We start from the raw sequence: 18,505 nt of genomic DNA, 5'->3' as shown, positions 1-18,505 counted from the left end.
GTGCTCTGGACTGAAAACCACCTTTCACTGGTCCCAGAGATCTTTATAAAATAGTTTAAACACTACTAAATTACAGAGTTGGAAAAAAACAAACACAAGGCTTCTAACTGCAGCTCCCATACTACTGCGAAGTTGCTGGTAAGCCTCTAAAATGTCCGCCTTGTGTTATTTAACCAGGCAATGCACATGTTCAGAAAGGCAATTGCCTCTCAGAGCCCAAACCTAACACGCACGTAAAAATGGAGAGTTTTGGTTGTGCATCTGGAAATAATTGCCCACAGATCAACGGGCTTACATGGGATATTGTTCCAGTCTGTATGGTTTCAAATCATGTCTACTTTAAATTTGGAGCTCCTAGGAAGGAAAAAGAAAAAGAAAGTAAGAAAAGGCCAGAATTGTGGGCACACAATTTTAAGGACTCTGTCAACTCTGTTCTCAACATGCACTCGGTGGCTCAAACTTAAAGCACAGACACACACATCAAAGGGGAAAACTAATCTACTGGCCTCGGTGCTCATTCACATACCATTTTTTTTTTAATTGCCATATGATTGAGAGGAGGCCTTCAGCCAAACAACACCCCAAAGACAGCATAGGCACCTGTGGGCCAGAAAGGTGAAAGGCCCAGAGAGTACACCCAAGGGATCAACTGCAAGTTTCTTTCTCAGCAAACAAAAAGTGGTCAAGCAGGTCTCTCCCCAGCTTCAACCACAGAGCAAGATCTGAGCAAACAGGGGAGGGGTCGGGAAGTCATCATCTCAAACCCGGGGAGGAAAAAAAAATAAGTTTAAACTTAGACCAATCTTCTTCAAAACCATCCTTGCGTTTTATTTTAGCTAACCTGGTAAAATAAGGGTATTTTGGATCCAGGAAACAAACTATTTTTGTCACCTAAGCAGTCCTAAATTACTTTAGAACCAAGTCCATCCAATTCACTTTATTTTTAAACCTAAATTTGCTCCATTGTCAGCAGTAAAGTTCCTAATCAAACAGCGGCTTTTGGATTACACACTGTTCATATTCAGTTTTCCTTTTAAAGAACACATACACACACACACACTCCTTTAAAAAAAATAGAAGTATTTCTCTGCCCTAAACAAGTTTCTTAATTGGTTTATTTAATTGAGATTTCTAGAGTTTTGACAATTTAAAAAAACAAAACAAACTAGTGAGCCCAACAGAACTGCCATGGGACACAACCATACCTATTCCTGATTCCTGGAAAGCCACCGCCATTCCCGGTAATACCCGAGCTGTTCCCCTTTCTGGGGTCATCACACACTGGGGTAATCCACAGAGTAGCGTCCACCCACCTCGAGAGCCCCTGCGCCCGCAGCTGTCCAACTTCCTGGCCCAAGACCCGCGTTCCCCTCGCAGCCAGAGGGGCCGGCCACTTCCCTGCGGCGGATCGCAGCCGGAGCTGAGCTCTCGGGCCTCCTCTCCTCTCCTCCTCCTCGTCCTCCGGTGCAGAGCTCCCTCGCAAACTCAGACCGGCGGGACAGACGGGGGCTCAGGGCGTGAAATGCACTTGCTAAACAAAAGGAGGCCAGGGCGGCCGCAGGGCAGCCGGGCGCGGGCTCAGGTCCCCGCGGCGCGGCGGCTCCGGAGGCGGTAGCCGCGCCGGGCCCCGCCCGCGGCTGGAGGAAGCGGCCGCCGCGGCTCACGCTTCTTCAGCCCCGGCGGCCTGGCCGACACTGCCACATGCCTGTGACCCAGACGCTGGGAGAGAAAGAGCAGCCTCCCGCGGCGGCGGCGCCGGTGGCCGGCAAAACCCGGGCTGGAGCCCGGCCCGCTCGGCGCGAGCCCCTGCCCACCGCCACCGCGGGCGCGCGCACACACAAAGCGGCGGCAATTGTATCTCCGGACCAACTCGGCCAGCCTCCCCTCCCTCCAGACCTCCCTCCCCTCCCAACAGCCGGAACCGGGAGACTGTGTGATTGATGGCAGCTCTTAATAGCGTGGTCAGCTAGAAAATGCATCTGCAAGCAAGATATTAAAGAGGCAGCGCATCCCCGTGAGTGATCAGCAGTTCACACATCCTAGAGCTGCCTCTGCTTCTGCCAAGAATATTAATGCCAACCACCTCTGACGTCTAACAAATGCAGATGAAATAACCAACAATCACAGACACAGTGAACATTTGTTTCAAAGAAACACGAGAGCAAGAATCATCCTTTGATGTCAAACATTTCTGACCCCAATTTTTCTTACAGGTTAAGAATTCTCTGTAAGTTATTTGTTTAAAAGTCTTCTCTCCAATCTTCTTTCCCCAAGAAAATAAAGATCCATCTGCTAGACAAGGCAGAGTTTAAATAGGACTTGATTGAAATCCATCTAATAAAGAAGCAAAATAAATACACATTCCTTGCCATGTGGCCTTAAATAAACATACAATCCACCAACTACCAGATTCCAGACCCCTTATTAATTTCATTGTTATGGGCATCTAAATAGAACTACCAAAAGTAAATTTCAAATGGTTTCTTTTTCACCTGCAATCTGGTAAATATCTATCAACTTGCTCAAATTTACCCAAGTTTAAACTATGTTCAAAACATGTATTCCCTAGTGATAACAGCCACAATCATTTTGTCCTACTGAATAAGATACTTTACAGCAAAATTTTTTAAAATACATACCTATGGAATATAAATTCAAATTATTAAATTCACTTAGTGTCAACTCAAATCTGAAAGCTACAAGCTCAAAATTTAACTGATCACTTTTGATGTCTTTAATATTACACCTTTCACCTTCCAGCAAGTTTCTTGTAACTCTCAAACAGCTTTATACATGTTATTGGATCTTCCAAGGTCCAGTTGCTGAATTACTAGGTATCCTTTCCAATTGGCACACATTAGATTAAGTGATTTGCCCAGAGCTTCTCAACAAGGGGGCAGCATTAGCAGTGGAGGAGAAGCATAGAGAAGAGCCTAGATCCTGCCCTCAATGGCACAGATAACCAAACTGACTTGCACATTTGCTATTAAACATCATTCTGATTTCTTTTAAAGAAAATTCAGGTTGTTCTACAGGAGACAGAACTCTCTAAAACTACTAACAGAGCACATGTCCTGAAAGCAAGAGCTAAGGAGGCATAATGCCTTTGCCACCTGAAATGCTGTTGTGATGAGGACAAATCAGAGATGGTCCTCACACAAGGACATATCAGCTTCCCTTAACACCATCCTCGCTAAGATCACCTGAGGGGACCTGCAGCTTCCACCTCATAACCAAGCGGCTCTGAGATCACTCCATCCATGTCAGAAATGAAATCAATCCTAAAGCCTAGGGACAAAAGCCACTCCTGTACTGGGACACACTTCCATTTTCCCACCAGCTCTGTCTAGATAGAAGGTAGGACCAGAAGAGAGAGGTGTTTTCTTTGTTTTGTTTCTGGTCTGCAGCACAATAAAAAGTGCTGGTTTATCCCAAGTTGGAAAGGGCTAGTGAGAACAACCAAGCTGCTCTAAATTCATACTGTTCCTAGTCTCATGAAAATTCTAAATGTTTTGACAGCATTTTATGACAGCACTTCTGTTCTTCTGTCCCAGGCTTGCACCCCCTGCTAATCCATCCACACCCAGCCCCCCACTTTCTAATTACACCAGTCTTTCAATTTCCCCAAGGTGTTAGGATTTCTACTAAAGTCATCACTACCTTTTCCCATGAGAAAAGAAATATCCCCTGCCATCCCCAATCCCCCAAGCCCAACCCCCTCCCCCCCCCACACACACACACAGTTTAAAAAGCCTACTCCTTCAGAGTTCAGGTCAAGTATCAAATGTCAAATGTCAGAGATGCTTCCTCTGAGGCCCCATTCTAGGTCAAGTTCCCTTGTTATAATAAGTTCTCAGGGAACTGAGTTCATTCCTTGAGAGCATTTATCTCAGTTTGTAACTCATTGGTGTGACTTTCTGATTAATGTTCCATCAGAGAAAGTTCTGTATGTTTGCTCATCATCAAATACCTGGCATCAAGCACACACATCTTTGAAATGAGTAACTGAATTGAGGGCAACAACCCTGTTCTATTCATTTTGCATATTCTCTGCACAGTTATGCAAATCAAAAAATTAAAATTATAATAAAGATTTTTATCCCCAGTTTATAGAGATGTAAATCACTGTGCCTAGGGTAACTCACAAAAACACTACGACCCAAACCTATCTGCAAGCCTTACTTTTTAGCTTGAGTCAGTGAAGTACAGATGTCATTATTAATATATTCAAGACAAGTTCTTTCTACTTATGTGGCATTTAAGCAAGGGGCAAACCACAGGGGTAAGCTGGATAGACTACCAAATCCTGTACGCACACAGAGAGCAACATAAACAGAATATAACACTTGGAAAGTACATTATACACTAGTTTGTCTTTAAGTTTCTCTGAATGCAAAAGTACCACCAAATTCTGGTCTAAGTGGGGGAAGGGGTATGATCCTGACCCCTCAGTTTACACCTAGCTTTTTCTTTATTTTCAGTTATCTCCTCTCTAAAACAACTCTACTTCCCTGATATGGGAGCTTTTGTAAAAAAAATTTTGCCCTGAGGACTCCTAGTCATTGGTGACAGACATTCCAAAACTGCCCTCCCCAACTCCTCAAAGTGAAGAATTCATTTTAAACATCATTAATGTGAGCTTGTAAATTAAGGGATCTGTAGATAAGAAAGGGAAGTTCTTACAACAGTTTCTTAGATGTCCTGCACACCACTACAAGAAAAAGCCAAAGTGTGAGATGAATGAAAAAATATTGGGTATTCCCCATCGTCACCCCAAATTAAGCTTCATTGTCATTTTCAGCATTTCACAAGGCACTGCTTGGTTCCCAGAGGAGTTCACCCCAGCCTTGTCTATGTCACAAGTCTTCCTTTTGGTCTAAGTTCCATTCCATGTAAATTCCAGCTCCGGGTTTTAGAATACTCTTCATTTATCAAAACAACCCTGTCAAGTTGAGTACTATTAACAGATAATGAGAGGAGACAACAGATGTGGTTAGAAGAAAAGCACTCAGTATTCTACAGGCCTCAGCATGCAGCAAAGTGAGCTGACATCTGACTTTACCCTAACATTTATAATTAAATACAAAGTCTAGTTAAACTAACATTAAAGCTACGACTGGGAGCAGTACGCAGGGGAAATGTCAAGTATAACCTTAGCAGGTAATAGTTGAACAGGGCTCAGGTTATTCCAGAACCTTAACCTTGAACAACTACCATGCCTTCCTCTCTCTGCCACCCAGCTTCTGTCATAGACAGAAGACTTGTGGCCACATGGTCGAAAGACAGCAGCTTTGGACCACTCCTTAAAACCACTAAAGGGGAAGGAGATGACATTTTTACATGAAAGTTTAAAAATAACATTCATCTAGCAAGAATTAGTGAGGTCTGTCTCAAGTGGACCCAATCAACATCCATTCTTAGAGCATTCTTTTATAAAATCATTCAGATCAAGTAATTTGGCTCAGCTAAGAGTCAAAGCGTCAAAAGATTACCAAAATCAAGCAAACACGGACCAAGTCAAGGGCTGTCTTGGTATTGTTAGCAATGTTTGCATACTCTCCTAGGAAGCGGACGTTTTGTTTTGCATGACTATGGAGACTATGGATATACGATGTTAAGCAAACGTCTACTTCTTTCCCTCTTCCAATTCACAAAATAGCGCCACACAACAAAACTTTTCAAAAAACTTTTCCAAAAAGTTTTCAAAAGAAAAATACCAATATATAGTTCTTTTTGAAGCCCTTTTGGACGTATTGATTATTATATGTTCCTACAGAAAACCCAAGCAATCCTATTCAACAAGCTGAAGTCTCTCTCTCCAGACTCTCTTCTAGAACATTTGCACACAAACTTCCACAAATATTTAAGAACATATATATTCATTTGTCTAGGGGCTCACTCCATTGATTTTTATTTCACAATAATAAAATTCTTTTCTTCCTATATGACATCTTGCTTTCCTCAGATTGCAGCAGACCATTAACACAAAATTCTCTTGTGTGGGGAGTACCATAATTAACAAGTCCTTAATTACTACAACACACTTTGTGCTGTCACTTTAGTATAGCCTTTTTATACTAAAATCTCTAGTTTAATGAATGTGCACTTTTCAGTCAAAAAGATTGGGCCAAACTGCTCTCCAAAAAAAAGTAGACCAATTTACAGCACTCTTCCCAAGAGCAGGGCCCGTTCCCACGTGTGTGACCTGGTGGTTTCCCTGAGCTTTGCACTACACACTCTCCTGGATCTCCTAAGACCTGATTGCTCTCTGTTTCTTGCCAGGCCAGCTCCCAAATACAGGCAGTCGGTGTCCAGTCTCTTTTTATCACACCCTGGTATCTCTCATGGGTGAGAAGATTTACTCTCAAGATACCTCTATGACAAGACTTCATTTTTCTAGCCCTGAGCTTGCTCCTTAGCCACAGATTCAGTTTGCAAATTCCCTCTGGACTCAACCACAAGGCATTCCACAGACACTCTCAGATCATCCTCAACAAAATAAAAATATTCTTCCCCAACATGTTCTGGCCTCCTCAGACTAGTCTCAGGAACTCCCATTACTCTGGTATAAGAATTAGTAGTATGCCCTTTCTTTTTAAAGGAAATCATGACATACCCTAAAATGTATGTGATATCAGAGTTAGCACATTAAACATAATACACTTCTCAGTTTTTAGTACTAGGCTCCTCTGTCCTTGGAATTTTCCAAGCAACAATACTGGAGTGGGTTGCCATTTCCTTTTCCAGACTTCCATGGTGGCTCAGATGGTAAAGCATCTGTCTACAATGCAGGAGACCTGGGTTCGATCCCTGAGTCAGGAAGATCCCCTGGAGAAGGAAAAGGGAATCCACTCCAGTACTATTGCCTGGAAAACCCCATGGACAGAGGAGCCTGGTGGGCTACAGTCCATGGGGTCACAAAGAGTCGGACACGACTCAGCGACTTCACTTTCCAGGAGATCTTCCCAACCCAAGTACTGAACCCACATCCTTTGAGTTTCCTGCACTGGCAGGTGGATTCCTTAACCACTACTGCACCTGGGAAGCCTCCCTAATTACCTATCCCATTCATTAATCACATCACTTTCCATTCAGCCAACAGTTAAGGACTAAATCACACAGTTGCTCCGTAGGTAAGGGTACAGAAGAACAGGAACATGAAAACAGACCAACTAGGATGGCGATGATCACTGCACATACAGAAAAGGACTCACACAGAGAGCCATGCACATGTGTGATGCAATAGTTAGGCAAGTATTCCAAATTACTGGGGGAAAGTGAATTCTTATGTCGCTAGTGCCAGAATCTTAATGTCTACTCTTTTACATTTCAGAATACATCTGAATTAATTTCAACCTGGATACTGTTGGAAACTTAATATACTCTTTTAAAATAACTAGAAATAAATCAGATTCTACAAATCAGGGAGGCTAACCTTGGGTAAAACTATGAACATCACATACTCCAAATTAAATGCATAGGTACAAGATTAAGACTGGAGATTAAACTACAAGCTTCCTTTTGTTTTACACTTCCCAATACAGACTCAAGCATATGTTTGAGTGATAAATTGCTAATAAATATTTAAGGTGCTATTTCATAGAGAACAAAATCATCGACATTATTAATTAAATATATTCCTAGAAATAAAGGAGGAAAAAAACAAATGCATGCAGCACACCAACTCCTGCTTTTCTAAGAACAGTGAGCAGAAATGAAGCGCTGGCTCCAGTGTGTGCTCACTGCAAACTCTTCTGACACAGGAAGCTGATCAAAGGCCGGATCTGGAGGTTTTAGTTTCTGCAAGTGTGTGGCACTCTCATGGATGTGGGATGTGAAACATATCTTGAGAGAAGACAGACCTCTAAGACAGCATCTGCTTTAAATATTTTTCAGGACATTTTCATCTCTATTTTTAAAACTTACTAGAGATCTCAGATTGTATAGATGAAATTATAATGTTCCATCAGAGTGATACTTTGAGAGGGCAAAAATACAGTTAAAAAAAGAGATTTCTCATTTGGAAAAGTTTTGTGAATAAGAAGCAGAGTTTTGTAGAAGAAACAGCTCAGAATCTCAGGACCTTGACAGGATGTTTAGAAATAGGGCCTGACAATATGTGATAAAAATCAGTGTGGAGATCCAGCCAAGTTTATAGGAAGTAATCTTAAGACAACTAAAATCCCCAGCTGGAATCACCATATCAAGAATTTAAAATATTAAACAAAAAGAAATAAAATAAAATATTAAACAGACAATGCTTACAAATCCAAAACACTGTTTTGCCCTTTTCCTAAAAAAAATTTTTTTGCTGTATGTTTTTTCTTGTACTATTGCCTCCAATAAACTGAACTCTTTTTAAATCACCAACAGTTATTTAAGGAAAAATATAAATGCAAATGTTTCAAAACATTAAATAAGTACCATGTGCCAGATTCAACATCACAAGTGGCATTAAAGATCCAGTACTTTTCTGCTTAAAAACCAATCACTTCTCTCTAAAAAAGGTCAGAAGACTCTAGTTCAAAATATCTACTCAAACATCTAATACATCAATTAAAACAAAAATAAAAAGCCAGATTCTAAGCATGTCTGCCCTTAACAACACAGGATGGTTTCTTTTCTCTTCTTTGGAGGGAGACGTTCATTTGAACATCCATTCGAGTTTAATTTTAAGTGACTAGAAAAAGCAAATATTTGGGCTGCAGGAAATACAACTTAGGACAAAGGAAGCCACGGCTAACTTTCTAACATTTACTTCATGTGATTCATTCTAACAATAAAACCTAAACAGTGAACATTCCCTCTAATCTTCAGAGCAAGTTAACTCTACAGCGAAAACGATGCATGCCCCATCACCAGACTCTATGTTTAAATGATTACAATGTAAAGCATGTTCATTCTCACAAGTGAGAGGAAATGACTGCCAAATGCTTCCTTTACAAACTCCCCAGAATAGGGTCGGTCCCTTAAATGTGAGATTTTCCTGACACTCCAATTACAGCAGACCTTGAACAAACAGAGATGCATTAAAAGCTGACTTGGTTATATTATCTTTTATTGAAGGCCTAGCAAAGATAGCACTGTCCAGTGCTATCTACATTTTTTTTTGGTGCCTTAATCATTTATACATGAGAAAAATTCAATAGTTTTTTTTTTTTTTTTTTTTTTAATGATAATAACCACAGGATGTAACCTCAGCGGTATTGGTCTTTTTCTTAGGAAGGTCAGAAAAGCTTTAAAAACAGGAAGTCTCTGCTATAAGGTTGAGAAATGTTTGTTTTAACAGTCTAAGGCTTTATGGTTGCAGTTTGCAGTCAAGTGTTATGGAGAACTAGAGTTTATTCTTTCCAGCCAAAGATTAACATCCCTGGGGAAAAAGCCAAAAAGGTGCCCAAACAACTAGAAAAGCACATTATCCTAAAATAAGACTTGCTATAGAAAATGAACTATAAATCTTCTTAGCTATCTCCCTTTCAACAGTACATAGGAACTAATTTAGTAGGTGTAGGATGACAAACAATTTATCTTTTGTGATCATTCATAAAGGCAAGAGGAAAGCCATAGTAACCAACACTAAGACAACCACCTAGCAACAATTAGCAACTGGGTTAAGAATTAACACTTGCCATTTTATATGTGTTTTCTCTTGATTACCTCATTTTTATCATATTATTATAATCAAATATAAGAATCACAATCTTTCTTAAATGAAAATTCTTGCTAAAAAACCAAATCAGCGCAGATTAAAAAACTTTTTTATCTTCGACAAAATGGTTGGTTTTTGCTTTTAAAGCCACTATAGCTTTTTAAAAAAATTCCTAACATATCCAACATCAAAGATATTTTATTTATCGTGAAACTAGTCTTTAGCAATTTGAAAAATGGCTTTATCAACACAATAAACTGTGTGGGAAAAAACTGTTTTATCATTTTTGAATTCTATTTCATATGTAATAAAGGGATTTTTATTTTTATTGGAGTATCAGTTCAGTTCTGTTCAATCGCCCAGTAGTGTCTGACTCTTTGTGACCCCATGGACACCAGCATGCCAGGCCTCCCTGTCCATCATCAACTCCTGGAGTTTACTCAAACTCATGTCCATTGAGTCGGTGATGCCATCCAACCATCTCATCCTCTGTCGTCCCCTTCTCCTCCTGCCTTCAAGCTTTCCCAGCATCAGGGTCTTTTCAAATGAGTCAGCTCTCCGAATCAGGTGCCCAAAGTACTGAAGCTTCAGCCTCAACATCAGTACTTCCAATGAACATTCAGGTCTGATTTCCTTTAGGATGGACTGGTTGGATCTCCTTGCAGGCCAAGGGATTCTCAAGAGTCTTTTCCAATACCACAGTTCAAAAGCATCAATTCTTAGGTGCTCAGCTTTCTTTATAGTCCTACTCTCACATCCATACATGACCACTGGAAAAACCATATCCTTGACTAGACAGACCCTTGTCGGCAAAGTAATGTCTCCACTTTTTAATATGCTGTCTAGGTTGGTCATAACTTTTCTTCCAAGGAGCAAGCATCTTTTTATTGGAGTATAGTTGGTTCAAAATGTTTTAGTTCCTACTGTACAGCAAAGTGAATCAGATATACATATATCCATTCTTATTTATCTTTGGCTGTGCTGGGTCTTCACTGATGCGTGAGGACTTTCTCTAGTTGCAGCAAGCAGGGGCTACTCTCTTAAGTTGTGGTGCACAGGTTTCTCATTGTGGTGTCTTCTCCTGTTGCAGGCTCTAGGTGCTCCAGCTTCAGTAGTTTTGATTCCCGGGCTCTAAAGCGCTGTGTGGTTTACTTGTAGTGCACAGGCTTAGTTGCTTCTCGGCATATGAGATCATCCCAGACAAGGGATCAAACCTGTGTCCCCTGCATCACAAGGTGGATTCTTAACCACTGGACCACCAGGGAAGCCCATATCAACTCTTCTTAAAATTCTTTTCCCACATAGGTCTGTGCTGTGCTTAGTCACTCAGTTGTGTCCAACTCTTCACGATCACATGGACTACAGCCCATCAGTTCATGGGGTTCTCCAGGCAAGAATATGTGAGTGGGTTGCCATGCCATCCTCCAGGAGATCTTCCCAACCCAGGTCTCCTGCATTGCAGGTGGATTCACTACCATGTGAGCCACAGGGAAGCCCCCATATAGGTAATTACAGGGTATTGAGAAGGACTGTGTGATACAGGAGATCCTTATTAATTATCTATTTTCTATATAGGAGTGTGTATACGTCCATCACAATCTCCCAATTTATCCCTTCCAACCAGAATTAAATGTTATTTCATAAAAACTTTAAGGCAAAAATCCAAATATTATTATATGTATCCTGTCATTTAAAATCCATTTGGCTTCTATTTTTTTTTTTTCCCCCCATTTGGCTTCTAAAAGGCACTGCTTAGAAAATCATAACATCAAGATAAAATACTTTAAAATATGAACATACAGTGCTATTACCACAAAAGTTTGTCATTTACCCCAAGGTGTGTCAAGAAGGGAAATTAAAAGTTATCTTCTACTTGACAGTTACAGCTAACTTCACACCTTTAATATTTACCTCCACAATATGGCTATAGGGGATTAAATTAAACTACCTTCTTTTAACATATGGAACTAAAATGGCATTCCTTCCCTGTTAGCTCACCTGGTAAAGAATCCACCTGCAATGCAGCAGACTCTGGTTCAATTCCTGGGTTGGGAAGATCCACTGGAGAAGCAATAGGCTACCCACTCCAGTATTCTTGGGCTTCCCTGGGGGCTCAGCTGGTAAAGAATCTGCCTGCAATATGGGAGGCCTGGGTTCAATTCCTGGGGGTTGGGAAGATCCCCTGGAGAAGGGAAAGGCTACCCACTCCAGTATTCTGGCCTGGAGAATTCCATGGACTGTATAGTCCATGGGGTCGCAAACAGTCGGACATGACTGAGCGATTTTCACTTTCAACCAACTAGATGTCCTCCTTATCTTTCAAAAGGCACTCCTTTAATAACAACTTAAGCCCAGTTTTCAGTTTAGTGTACACTCTATACTGACCAGGCTATTTTTCCTGAATATTGGAAGACAATAAAGCAATGCTTTCAAAATTTTGAGGAAAAATAGTATCCAACCTAAAATTCTATATCCAACCAAACTATGAATCAAGCATGAGCAAAAAATAAAGGCATTTCAGGCATGCATAGCCTTGAAACATTTACTTCCTAGACATTGTTTCTCAGGAAGTTATTTCACAAATGAAAAGGAATCAAATAAAAACAAAAAATCTACAAAAACTAGCCTCTAAGATGATGTCCAGAGTGACAAAAAAGGGAAGACGCCTTCCAACAGCCATGTGGCAATTCTAGACATTAAATCAAGAGAAGGGGTTCCAGGAGGGATACCACCAAGAGTGATTTATAGGTTTCCCATAGTTTCCATTACATTGAAAGGAATTTTATATAGTATTGTTGGAAACTATGAGGTGATTTCAAGATAGGAATATATAAAATTAAGCAAAGGAACACACCAAGGGGTGGGAGGTGCATGGAGTCGTGGGAAAGAAATGAATTATTAACAGGAAAGAAGATGATGTTGTACAAGAAAGAAAATTAAATCATAATACAATATGTGCTTCAGCTATAATAATATATACATTGTCCTTGTAACAGAAATATTCTATAATGATTTAATTACAAACTGTATTTAACTGCATTAGGAAGACGGAGGAAGAGAAAAGTGATATAAAAAGGATAAACCCTCATCTCTCATGGGACAAGGTCAGCAAATAATACCTAAAATATAAAATAAAAACATAAGCATGTCCTTTCTCAACACTGAGTTAACAAAAGAAATGCTTTAAAAAGTTACAATGGGCTCTCTGGGGAGTAAGACCCAAGGATGGAAGAAGTGAAGTGAAGTCGCTTAGTCATGTCCGACTCTTTGTGATCCCATGGACTGTAGCCTACCAGGCTCCTCTGTCCATGGAATACTCCAGGCAAGAATACTCGAGTGGGTTGCTATTTCCTTCTCCAGGGGATCTTCCCGACCCAGGGATCGAACCCAGGTCTCCTGCATCGCAGGCAGACGCTTTACCGTCTGAGCTACCAGGGAAGCCCAGGGAAGGATGGAAGAGGAAAGTGCTAAAAAAAAAAAGAATAAATCGTGTACTACATTTGATTCATTAAGTCCATTTACATATATTACCTAAATTGAAGGTAACATAATGTTGCTGAAAGACAAACATTAACAAAAATGTTGCTGAAAACCTTAGTTATTTAAGAAATTCACTGTCACATACCATTAAAGTTTCAGGATGTACTTCGGCCACCTGGTGAACAGAGCTGCAAATTTCAGAGGGTGGGAGGGAAAGAAATCCAGCCAAAGAAGCCAAAAGATAGATCCTAATACACAGGTAACAGAACTGAAATCTATTTTTCTTCATACAGAAAGTTGTACTACATTTTGCCACCTGCTGGCAAGATTCTTGAAATTTAGGCAATTCATTTAAACAACAAAAACTCAGTTTTTTGTGTTTTAAAGGAAAAACACAGAAATAATCCAAGAAATCAAAAAATGAATGATAAAACAACCAAATTCAATCATTATAATTTTAGTATACATAAAATGAGAAACATATCACTACCTATAGTAAAAGCTTTTAAAAGATAAATGCCATAAAAGCAAAAGTACAAACATATTATCTAGTTTCAAAGAATTTAACATAAATTTTCTAAACAATGTTTAAGCACTTTACCCGTTTGTTTATTCAAAGATATGTTCCATAAACAGCTAAAAGTTTTTTTAAAAGAGAATAAGACTGATAAAAGAAAATAGAGAATGTTTTCAAATACTAGTTAGAGGCAAAACTGCAAGCTTATCATCATGTTAACAGTGGTGTTTTTCAGTATCTCCCAAGCACCATGCCTTCTCTTTTGTTGAGAATAGTGCTGAATTTTAATGCCACTGTTTTGTCAATAAGAAGTGTTCACATACACTTCACAAGTTCATTAATAATCCTCTAAGAAGACCTAAATTAAACTTGGCAAGCAGCTTCTCATGAAACAAAATTTGCTTCTAGTTTGTGAGAACTAAATGTGCCAAGTGGCAAATTAAGATGTGGGAACCCACTTTAAAGGTTATGCTCTGGAAGTATTCGGTGACTCAAACAGAGGTATCATTAGGCGGCAGCAAAACAAATACTACTGGGACACCTGTTTCATTTGCAATCTGTTACTTTTCAGATGAGTAATTTTATGATGACCACCAAGAGCTATTAGGATAAACTTTAAAGGGAGACTGACATACACTCCCTAGATTTCCATTAGAGAACTAGAAGGCAATCAGAAAGCACCCCACTTTCAGCATTAAAAGCAAGAGAAAGAGTCCAGGAATTCACAGAGAACCTGCCTTTGTGCCAACTACATTGTGTGTGCTTAGTGTCCATGGGAATGCTGACATGTGTACTGCAAGTGGTAACTGAAGAGTCAATTAAGTAGTGGGAAAGGGCTTGCAGCAAAAATTTAAACTAAAAATAATCCATTTACAGGAGATTAGTACAAAAATAAAGCTGGTTAAACTATAATCAAATCTGTATTTCCAGTTTCAATAGTAAACACAGTTGTTAAGAGTGGTTAACACATAAGACCGCTAAGGGCATCCAATTTCAAGTACGAAACATCTGTTTTACTAATACTACCCCTGCTATATCCTCCATTTCTTTGCTCAGAGAGAGTGTGAGAATAAGAACAAGAAAAGGTATGACACATGAAAGGAAAAGAAGTGAGCTTACCTTAGGGAGTACTGGCCTTTCACATAAATCCCTAAAATTATAAATTCTAAAGCTGTCAGATTTCTACAGCTTTAAAGATTTTCTTAAGAAATAAGGTCAGATGAAAATGCAGTCTCTCCCCCTGCTGCTTTTCAGTCCCCACCAGCTGAGGCAGTGAGCCTGTTTCCACACTGAACAGTTGCAAAATTCAGAAAGTCAAGCCAGCTGGATGGGTAAAAGCAGAACGGCCTTGGAGTTCATGAGAAAAAAGCAATGGTGGAAGTCAATCACCTCTGACGTCCAACAAGGCACCAAGTCAGCTGAAATTTCTTCAGTTCTGGGGACTAACACAGTTCTTTCATTTCACCAGCAGTGAGATATAATTCTGGGTATTTTCCCAGGGGATCTTAGTGGTAAATGAGGCTCTCTCCTCACCTGCTCCCCTAAGAGCAGGAGGCAACATTTCAGCCCCAGCTCTTGACCAAGCTGTCCAGTATTTGGGTACTTTAGTCTGATGGTGAAAGGTGCCAGCTCTGGAGTCAGATGGCCAACACCGCCCATGCTCCACAATTCACTCACAGAGTGTTCTTGGGCAAGTATACGCTCATGTGTAAAATATGACTGTAACAGTACCTCCTACATACGGTTATCACAATGATGAAATGAAATGATTCAAGCAAAGCCTTGAGCCGAATGCAGGGCCCACAAGAAATGCTCTAATGAACACTGAGTTTTTGAGCACAAACTCCACCACGGACTCATTGGTAAGAAATCGATGAAAACAATCAGCCTGGGCCCAAACTGCCCGACCAGTGATACTGTAGTTCAGTCACCAAGTGATGTCTGACTCTGCAACCCCATGGACTGAGGCCATCAGCCTCCTCTGTCTATGTATTTCCCAGGCAAGAATATTGGAGTGGGTTGCCATTTCCTTCTCCAGGGGATCTTCCCAACCCAAAGACTGAACCAACGTCTCTTGCACTGGGAAGTTGTTGTTCAGTCACTAAGTCATGTCCAGCTCTTTGCAACTCCATGGACTGCAACAAACCAGGCTTCCCTGTCCTTCACTATCTCCCAGAGTCTGCTCAAATTCATGTCCATTGAGTCGGTGATGCCATCCAATTATCTCACATCTCATCCTCTGTTGTCCCCTTCTCCTCCTGCCCTCAATCTTTCCCAGCATCAGGGTCTTTTCCAATGAGTTGGCTCTTCACATCAGGTTGCCAAAGTATTGGAGCTTCAGCTTCAGCATCAGACCTTCCAATGAATATTCAGGACTGATTTCCTTTAGGATTGACTTGTTTGATCTCCTTGCTGTCCAAGGGACTCTCAAGAGTCTTCTCCAGCACCACAGTTCAAAAGTATCAATTCTTAGGCACTCAGCCTTCTTCGTGGTACAACTCCCACATCTGTACATGACTACTAGAAAAACCATAGCTCTGACTATATGGAACTTTGTTGGCAAAGTAACATCCCTTTTTAATACACTGTCTAGGTTTGTCATAGCTTTTCTTCCAAGGAGCTCAGTGAGGTTAGCAATTCATTATTTGTTTACAAAGAACATTACTCAATAAAAGTGGAGAGGGGGAATGCGAGAGAGGGCAGGAAAGACAACATTTTGTTTTTCATTCTGTTAGCACTGCTGCTACTTTATCTGAACACAGGAGGAGTGTCTGGACAGGTACTCAGCTGGGTCCTGCAAGCAGAGCAACGATCACAACAGGCAGCGCCTGTCTCAGTAGGAAGCCTATTCTTTGGCTCCTCCCTCCCAGTCCTCCTCATCCCCATGGACCAAGACTGCAGTGGCATACAGAGGCAAGCAATCTCAACATGCTATTGTCTAAGCCTTCCAGCCAGCGATCTGGATGAAATTAAGTGATCTCATTCTTTGTGCTCCCAATTTATGTCCTCAAGGTATTACTAAATATCCAAAGAAGCCTAAGGTGTATTATAGACAAAGGTGGAGGTAGGAGGGGAGGAGCAGATAGATACATTTCCAACAGGCACTCTTCTACATACCTACCAAAGCAGAACATATGAAATTATTAAAATAATACCAGTTTACATAAAACAAACACAGAGGAACAAACAATGGAGATGAGCCATCTGCTTCAAGCTAGAGAAAAGACGTGTGTCTATCAAAGAAAGGGCTTCTACAGAGTCACAAGTACTGTATTCAAATAATTTTCCATTTCCTCTGGACTAGTAAAAGCAGGCCTATCTATCATTAATGGATTAAAAACCCTGATTTTCTTTTTCTAAAACACTTATTTAAATGTTTATCCTTGGTGGGGGTAGGGCACACAATTAATTGGCCAAGGATTTTGTTGTTGTTTTAATAAGATCAATGTATTTCCAGTAAGCAACAAGATGGTTGGATGGCATCATCAACTCAATGGACATGAGTTTGAGCAAGCTCCGGGAGATGATGAAGGACAGGGAAGCCTGGTGTGCTGCAGTCCAAGGGGCTGCAAAGAGTCAGACCTGACTGAGCGACTGAACAACAACAAAGCAATTTCCACCCCAACATATTTTCATAAAGAGATGCTGCTCTTTTTCTATTTAGAGTGCTAGATACACAGATGAGTTTTTAACAAATAAATATTTATCGACTGATAAACTGCTTGAAATAACTATGATTTGCCCAAGGCTTGGAAAGTATAGAATGAAACAGGAGGAAAGGAACTAAGAGTTGGTGAATGTTGTGTAGAGAAGCACTCTGGTTAATACCTTGCCCAGGAAAAAACTATGTATTTGAAAATTGCTATGAGATCCTTCTCCAAGAGGAGACTATTACTAATCTTATTCTTTAAAAACAAAAAATAAAATAGTAATCTTGATGTTAGGAATCTTCCTCCTCATTTCACGTTGGACAAACAAGTTGGTTTATGCAGGTTCCTGCATGGCTAAGGCTTTTAAACTTAGACTCATCCCTTTCAGGGGCACTGATTTTGAAGTATCTCCACCCTCCGAGAGTTAACCACAACTTAATGCCACCTCTCTACCCTTCACATATTCTACTGCTACAATTCTCACATGTTTAAAGTTATTTTCTTACATACTGGTCTCCACTGCTAACTGGAACTACTCAAGGGCATAAAGTATGTTTTATTAATTTTTTGTATTCCCAAACTTCCTAAATATTTTATTCATGCCATAAAAAAAAAAAAACTACTGAGCCTACTATGCATCAGATGCTTTAATCATTCAACAAAAATGTATCGAAATGACACTGTTCTTAACAAGTATTTGGAACACACCTGTGAGTCCTGGCCACATGTTCTGCAGGGGGAAACAGAGGACCCACAGATATACTACAGTGTATCCAATGCGCTAATAAGGAAGAAAAACCTTAGAGCAAGCTAAGAAAGATGAAGAGTGTGCAGGGGGCAGGGCGCTAGCTCAAGCTAGGTATTCAAGGTGCTCAAGCAAGGTGCTCAAGCTAGGTGCTCAAGGTGCTCAAGCTAGGACTTGTGGCGAAATGAGACCTGAGCAAGCCTTTTAAGGAGGTCAGGCACTTAGCTTAAAGCTCCAAGGGGATCTCTGGAGAAGGGCATTCCAGACAGTTGGAATCTCCAGGGCAAAGGCTAGTGTGCTCAGCAGTGTTTCAGGAACAGCAAAAGGGCCAGAGGGACGAGGCAGGGAGCTGGCAATGAACTAGTAATAAGGTCAGAGAGGACCTCACAGGCCATCATAGGAGTGTGGGGTTTAGGGAGGGAGGGAGGCGCTGTTTGTTTTGCTTTTGGCTGTGCTGGGGGGCA

General features: G+C 40.6%; 1 protein-coding gene across 4 annotated transcripts in view; it reads right to left on the bottom strand.

Annotated features, from left to right (window-relative positions):
- The window catches only part of RERE (arginine-glutamic acid dipeptide repeats), a 415,138-nt gene that overhangs the window by 301,357 nt on the left and 95,276 nt on the right, over positions 1-18,505 (bottom strand). The window contains exon 1 of one of the 4 annotated variants that reach the window (XM_019976074.2): positions 1,314-1,647. The exons of 2 other annotated variants lie outside the window; for them this stretch is intronic. The gene's annotated coding sequence lies outside the window, so the exon portion shown is untranslated. Of the gene's footprint in view, positions 1-1,205; positions 1,224-1,313; positions 1,648-18,505 lie in introns of those variants that run through there. One more of the 4 variants, XM_070768881.1, reaches the window with a different exon arrangement.

This window comes from Bos indicus, chromosome 16, assembly GCF_029378745.1.
Source record: "Bos indicus isolate NIAB-ARS_2022 breed Sahiwal x Tharparkar chromosome 16, NIAB-ARS_B.indTharparkar_mat_pri_1.0, whole genome shotgun sequence".
NCBI classification, from domain to species: Eukaryota; Metazoa; Chordata; class Mammalia; order Artiodactyla; family Bovidae; genus Bos; species Bos indicus.
The sequence above is the reverse complement of the archived record's forward strand: the minus strand, read 5'-3'. Positions and strand labels throughout refer to the sequence as shown.